Source organism: Corvus hawaiiensis, chromosome 1, assembly GCF_020740725.1.
Source record: "Corvus hawaiiensis isolate bCorHaw1 chromosome 1, bCorHaw1.pri.cur, whole genome shotgun sequence".
Classification (NCBI taxonomy): domain Eukaryota; kingdom Metazoa; phylum Chordata; class Aves; order Passeriformes; family Corvidae; genus Corvus; species Corvus hawaiiensis.
This window is the reverse complement of record NC_063213.1, coordinates 71,885,355-71,892,167: the sequence shown is the minus strand read 5'-3', so window position 1 is coordinate 71,892,167 and position 6,813 is coordinate 71,885,355. Positions and strand designations below refer to the sequence as shown.

At 39.9% G+C, this 6,813-nt stretch overlaps 1 long non-coding RNA gene across 1 annotated transcript; it reads right to left on the bottom strand.

Annotated features, from left to right (window-relative positions):
* Positions 1–452: 452 nt before the first annotated feature.
* LOC125329246 lies at positions 453–3,295 on the bottom strand. Its single transcript, XR_007205110.1, has 2 exons — positions 3,170–3,295; positions 453–3,049 (listed from the first exon to the last, which is right to left on the bottom strand). It is a non-coding gene; the product is annotated as an uncharacterized LOC125329246 (long non-coding RNA).
* Between the last annotated feature and the right edge of the window lie 3,518 nt (positions 3,296–6,813).

Below are 6,813 nucleotides of genomic sequence, written 5' to 3'. Positions count from 1 at the left end.
CAGAGCTGTAGGCTTCATGCAGCAATATCTGGTAGCTGACCTACACTGATCCTTTAAGCCTTAAAATTAATTAAAAACTGAGAGTAAGCTAATCACTTTCAGTTATAATTGAATAGGTTTCATATGATATCAGAATGAATACCCATCAATTCAATGAGATTACAAGCAAAAAGTGGGGAAGAGAAGAAAAAATTCCTTCACTTTTGCTTGTGTATCACAAAGCAAAAAAAAAAAGAAACAAAACAAACAGATGCAATCTCTTCTTTCACAGCCCATTATACAGATTTCTTGAAAGAAAATACCCAGCCCTACAAGGATCTCTGTTAAAAGACAGATTCAGTTCTTGTCCCTTCTGACATGGAAGTGCATGCAGAAGTAATGAAGGTTTGCTTTGCTTACGGTTTTCTGTGCATAGCTGGTGGTAATCGTTCTTAATGAGCAGTGGGGCATTCTTCTTTGTGAAAAAAATCAATAAATATTTAATTCATAAATGCAAGAGAGGTGACGAGCAAAATATACAACCAATAAAGATAAATGGCTTTTGTACTCATGAAGAAGTCTCATAAAGAGTCAGTGGAAAAAGTGTCCCTGTTGAGCAAAGAGAACAAAATAAATGGTGGATTTTATACTGGAAACATAGCATTGAATAAAAAAACCAAAACCAAAAAAAAAAAAACACCAAAAAGACAACAGAAAACAACATTAATACATCATTAATGCTGAGTGCTTAAATCTACAGAAACCAGTACAAATATAAAGAAAGATCCCTGAGGCAACATTAATTGGGACTTATTGTGGACTCTGTTATTGGTAATTGCATACATTCAATTGCATAAACAAATTGCCAAAGCTGTATACAACTGGAATGCAAATAAGGGATGTGCAGTCGTGGTTTCTCCTATACTGTGAGACCCACCAGGCAACACGTGCAGCAGGAACAGCTTAAGGGTCACCTACAGATGCACACACATGTATATATGTTACATGGACCAGCACAAGGCAAAAATCCCACCCAACCTATGGTATCTTTCAGATAAGTTCTCTAGTTATTTGTGTTTGTTTATTTATTTTCAAGCAAGTTAAAGATGGGGCTAACAATGCATTCTTTTAGTGCTTGCATAATTTAATTTGTTTCATCTGTTGTATCTGAAAATGCTGAGACATGACAAGAATGTAACACTCCCTAAGTGGTAAAGTACTTCTATTTAGTCATTTCTATGGCCAAATGAAAACTTTGTGTTATTTCATGTCCCATATTGCCAGTAAAACCACAGCTGAGCTAACATGCTCCAATCACTATGCCTGTTTTCCAAAGCACAACATCCTGGGGACATATTCTCTAAATTGCCTGCAAAGGCTTGGAACCACACAAATGCAGCCCAGAGAAAGGGCCTCATCCATCAGTGGCGCTCTGCCACAAAGGCCAGGGTCTGTCTTGGCTCCAGCAAGTAACATTGTACCTTATCGGCACCAGGCGGTCACAACATGGCAAATGGCACTAAAGTTGATGCTGGAGGGGGGTATTATTTGCATCACTGAGATTCCCAGACACCCCAGCTGAGATCAGATTCCTGCTGCAAGTACAAAGGAAATTGCCCCTCATGGCCAGGTAGGCTATTAACCTTTCAGAGAAGGGGTAAAGTGTGAGTGGGTCATCCTCTCAAACAATTCCCATTTCACAGGGGAAGAACTGACCCTTCTACTGAATGCTGTGGATTGGAGTGGGAATTTTGGTGTCATGACATTTTGTTAAAAATTAAATCAAGCTCAAAAAAGTGATCCCAGACACTTTATCAAGTTACCCCAAGGTTGCACACTGTGACAGAACCCAGAGCTGCACAACTTCCCCACTGGCATTTCCCATGACTAGCCAGTCTCTCCCCACCTTTTTGTGCCTCCTCTTTAATCAGAAAAAAAAAATAATGGAAGTGGTCATGTGGTGTTGCATCTTCTTTGCTACTTTTTCTTCCAAGCTCCCCAGCATCTGAGCATGGGGTGAAACAGACGGGGGACATTCTGCTCAGATGATTTAACTAATCTCATGCAAATGTACTCAGCAGTCTTGGTACCCATTGTGTTTTCACCTACATAATGGCCAAGACAGCTGCATATTGCTTTTTCCAAGGATAATAGCATTTTTATGCATTATTCCTTAAAGCTTTTTGTGCTCACACACTGAAAAACAGCTCCAGCTGAGGAATAGCTGAAGTCAGTATACTTAGTCTCTGTCCAGGTAATTATGCATCCTCTTCCCATGCTAGTTTAAGAGAATATGATAATGATAGGACATCATTAACATGTCTATTTTTTCCCCCTTTTCTCATTTTCAGCATGTGGAATGGAAAACTGCAGATAAACATTTATTATTGCATATTTTCTGACATATACTGCCTACTTATCCTGCATTTGAGAAACAGGAAGGATTTTGCACGCAAGACAAAACACAGAAGAACTGGTTTAAACCAGAAAACAATACACATGCCACTCCTGGTATGAATTTATGTTATTTACTGACTTCTTAATTGTCTGAGTCCAGAGGAAAAGGACAAAAAAAATCCCCAAACTAGATAGATAGATAGATAGATAGATATAGATATAGCTTCCTTTAGTAATAGGAGCAAAGCCAAACCATTCAATAATGGTAATGGAAGAGCTGTCAGCTCCTCTTCCACATTCCTCACCAATTCTCAAGTTAATTTGCCAGTGATAAAATCCACCTTGATATACCTTCCTCCCACGGAATCAGGATTGGTTGTGAAAATTAATGTTAGTGGTTTGTTCCTCCTTCAGTTCTGACCAGGTGTTGCTCCTGCCCACGCTCATGGGGTTGACCAATACACAAAGACTTTTGAGTAAAGATTGGGATTTCAAATCTGAGACCAAGGGAGCTGGAGGATTTGGCTGGAGGGAGGGGGGTGGGTTGCATATGAGAAGACAATCAGCTCGTGGTCACCTGAACCATTACCTGGGAAAGCTGCAGCAATGTGGCACCTGCAATAATATTCTGGAAAGCCACAAATTCCATATAGATCCAGAATATTAAATCTGGCTGTAAAAAAGAAATGATAGTAGACTTACAAAAAATGTAAGCACTTGAATTTTGTAATAACCAGCGTTTAACTTATGCTCCTGAGAGAGCACTTTGACTGTTGATCTATCTACAACTGACCTTTCGATCCATTGGCTTCCATGGGCTTTAGGAAATTCCTGCAGATTTTGATGGTTGCTGGCTTATATCCAAGGTCCATGCCTTACAGAAGCAAAAAATCCATTTTGATGCTTTAAACAGATATGGAGAAAGCTCCAGCCCCCTCCCCCCCACCCTCTGACTACAAAAATATGACTGCTTTCATTGTAGGTGTGTCTCATGCTGCTTGATCATTGTTCAGTGTCTTTCAAGTTATTTCCATTAGGAGGAGAAATTGATGAGGGATTCAGGCAATTTTATGGAAACCTGTTGATTTTGAAAAGAAAAAAAGAAGTACAAAAGCCTTGAAGACAATCTGAATCAATTCAGAGATAATTTCTTTATCATTTTCTAGCCTGCACTCATACTTGTTATGACAATTTTCAGCCATTCTCTCCAAACTGTATTTCCAACTTTTTTTTCTGTCTCTAGGGCTTTCTAGATCCTATTTTTCCTGCTTGTTTCCTGGCTTCTCAGGCCAGGAACACACTCCAGTAACAGTATCTTATTGCTTAGATCTTAACTTGAGCCCTAGAAAAATCTTTTCACCTTCCTTCTTCTGCTTCTTGTTAATTATCCAGAGCCTACATTTTGGGCACTGAACCCATTCACGTTTATTCCAGAAAAGGAGATTATCATCTTCCTTCATGTCTCCTGAATGAAAGACACCATCACACTGACACGCTTTAATTAAGCTTTACCCAATCATCAAGAACTTCAGGCATGTTTTAAGAGAGATTATATCAGCAGAGATAAAATAAATTAAAAAAAAAAAAAAAAAGAAAAATTGAGCCAAAAAGCTTCCCAAAATGGAAAGAACATGAAAGAGCAGCATGTACTGCTCTGTGGTGATGTAAAAGCCCACAAGGATTGAGTGAATGTAGAGTAGCCATTGCTCCCAGGTATCTGCTGGAGATGAGAGGGGTAACTCAAGGAGCAAGTCACTCTAACAGTGGATGTAAGCCCAAATATTCTCCTTTAGAAGGGATAAAAGGAGAATGCGGTGGACTTCATTTGTAGTTCTAGTTTGGTAAACTTCAACCAGGCACATGGAAATATTCCTGAAGTGTTACATGGAGACCAAAACCAACTCCATCAGAATGGCCCGCATTTGGGCCTTCAACTTTTGCTTAACACTTGTGCTTCAGAGCAGCTTTTTCAACCTCCAGCTTCAGGAACGTCCAAATACACTGTAAGAAACTGGCTTGTGATGAAACAAAGTTACTAACAGGATTCTTGGTGGATGCAAGGTGAATGCTGGAGAACAATTTCAAATTACTGGAAAATGAAAACACTGCTGGGAGGTTGGGGGTTTTATTTTTTAGTTTTTGGGGGGGGGGGGGGTTTGGCTGAATCCCATTTTCAATAATATCATTTAGTGAAAGTAGCATTTGGCCAAAGCAGAGTGTGATTTTCACAGAACAGCAATAAAATATTTAGCATGTTTATGTTCCGAAAAATTAAAAACCAGAACAAAATGCACAAAACGAAACATTGTGCTGAAATGGGCAGACTAGACTAGCCTTTTGCTAGAATACCTCTGGTTTTGCCCTTTGTCTGAGAAATGCTAGGCAACTGACAATTCCCACTTCATCAATAGGAGCTGGGTATGCTCCATCTGTGATGAGCTCTGATCTGTTTACAGTCCTGCTTACAGCTGCTATTCCAATTTAAAAACATTCTACGAGAAAGCTTTTCCTGTTTATAAGCTCACTTAGCCAGACTCTGGTCCTCCTGGTCACTTAAGCACACATGTAACTACTGTGCAGGAGCATATTCCTGAACTTAAGAGAGGCCCTGACACCGTAAGCAGGGCCAGGTTGTTTGAAGTTAAGCACAAGCTTAAGTGCTCTGCTGGATTTTTGCCCATGCTGCCAATCTTTTATAGTTAATCATTTATCACCCCGCTTATGTTCTGGTAGTTATGCTTCAGTGTGCAAATATGTAAATTGCTTTCATAAAGCTCTACGCACTGAGCACAAATAATGCTTCCTCAGCCCTTTGCAGGAGTTCTCCAGTCCTGTGACACCTCAGATAGATCAAGCGACACTTAGAACTGGCAAGAAAGTTACTTCTCCCTTAATTAAACAGAATCATTACCGTGTTTGTCTTCTTAATGGTGAGGTGCATTCACAGACTTGCAAAGTAAGCAAATAAATAATGCCAGTTAGCTCTAACCTGACAAGAATCACACATTTTGCCTCTAGAAGCATGTACACCGATCCATCTTCCTCCTCCACTCCTAGAGTGAGAAAGGGATCAAGCTGTCAAACGTATCATAAGCATACTTGCATAACTTTGGCACAGGTTAAGTTAAATCACTGCCTACAAGGGTATTTGCAATGCATCACAAGGTAATTCTCCCAAACACCAGTGACCATTTTAATTTTTCTTTCCCTCCTGAGGTTAATTGCTGTGAACTACAGGGGAATGTCACCTCCACTTACCTGTGCTCTGTTGCTTTGTATTCAGAAAGCTCACAGCTGCTGTGATTTTTCACAAAGAATTAAAATTGCCACGAGGAGAGAAAATATAGTTACTGCCATTCAGTTCCAATATATTTATTGGAATGATAGGCAGCAATGGTGCCTCACTGAAATAGAGCCTTAAAACACAATTAGTTGCAGTTCTATAAATTGCAGAGCCAGTTATTCTGCGCTCCTGCCCGTGGGCCTTCCATGCACCCACTAATGAAAAGGCTGCCTTTCCCCAGATGTCAGGTACTTTTGCAAGAAACGAGCAGCAGGAAGGGAAAATGACAGACTCTGTTCCCTTGCTCTGTAGAACAACTTTTTGTAAAAATTTATTCTCTGTCAAGCAAACTGCCTGAGAAAAAAACACCGCAGTCAGCTACATTTTCTAAGAGGAAGCTTGAACACTGCTCAGATTGAGTCACATTAAAACGAATTAATACCGCCAGCTGGTCTCACAATCATTACTTGACTAAAACTAAAAACTAAACCTCAAGCTTTAAGAATAAATTAAAAAAAAAAAAAAAAACAAAAAAAAACTCCTAAACAAACAAACAGAAAAGCAGCAAACTAAGCAAACAGGCTCTCTTATGATAGACTGGCTGGATCATGACCCACTGAACAGGACAAAACTTGTCCCCTGAGCTGTCCTGGGTTTGGCCACTGACTGCAAAATGCTCCTAAGCTTCTGCTGCAGAGTTGGGCTGGCAAGTCAGGTCCTGGTCCACCCAGGACACAGATCACTGGAGAAGCAAGGGTAGGAGGGATCCTCAACGGGAACCCTCATGCTTGGGAAAAAGAAATCTTAGGCAGGGTTCACTGCATGGCTGTTTTGGTACTGGAGGGGAAATAAAGCCCCAGGAAACGAGGAGCCTCAGACAAATTTCAGGAGGCTTGAGTTCAGTGCAGCGTCTGGATGAAGATTTGGCCATCATCCCAAATACTAGGAGGTTTTCCTGCACTGTGTAATTCTTTTAAAATGACATGCATATTCATTTCTTCTTTTGGCTGTAACTACCAGTTAATTACCAAGTTACATTAAAGCAAGTAAGTTTGTAGCATTTTAAAGGAAATATAATGTATTAATGTTGGTTAGAAGAGACACAGATAGATACCACTTTTATGAAAAAATGCATGGTGGTGAAACAGATATTT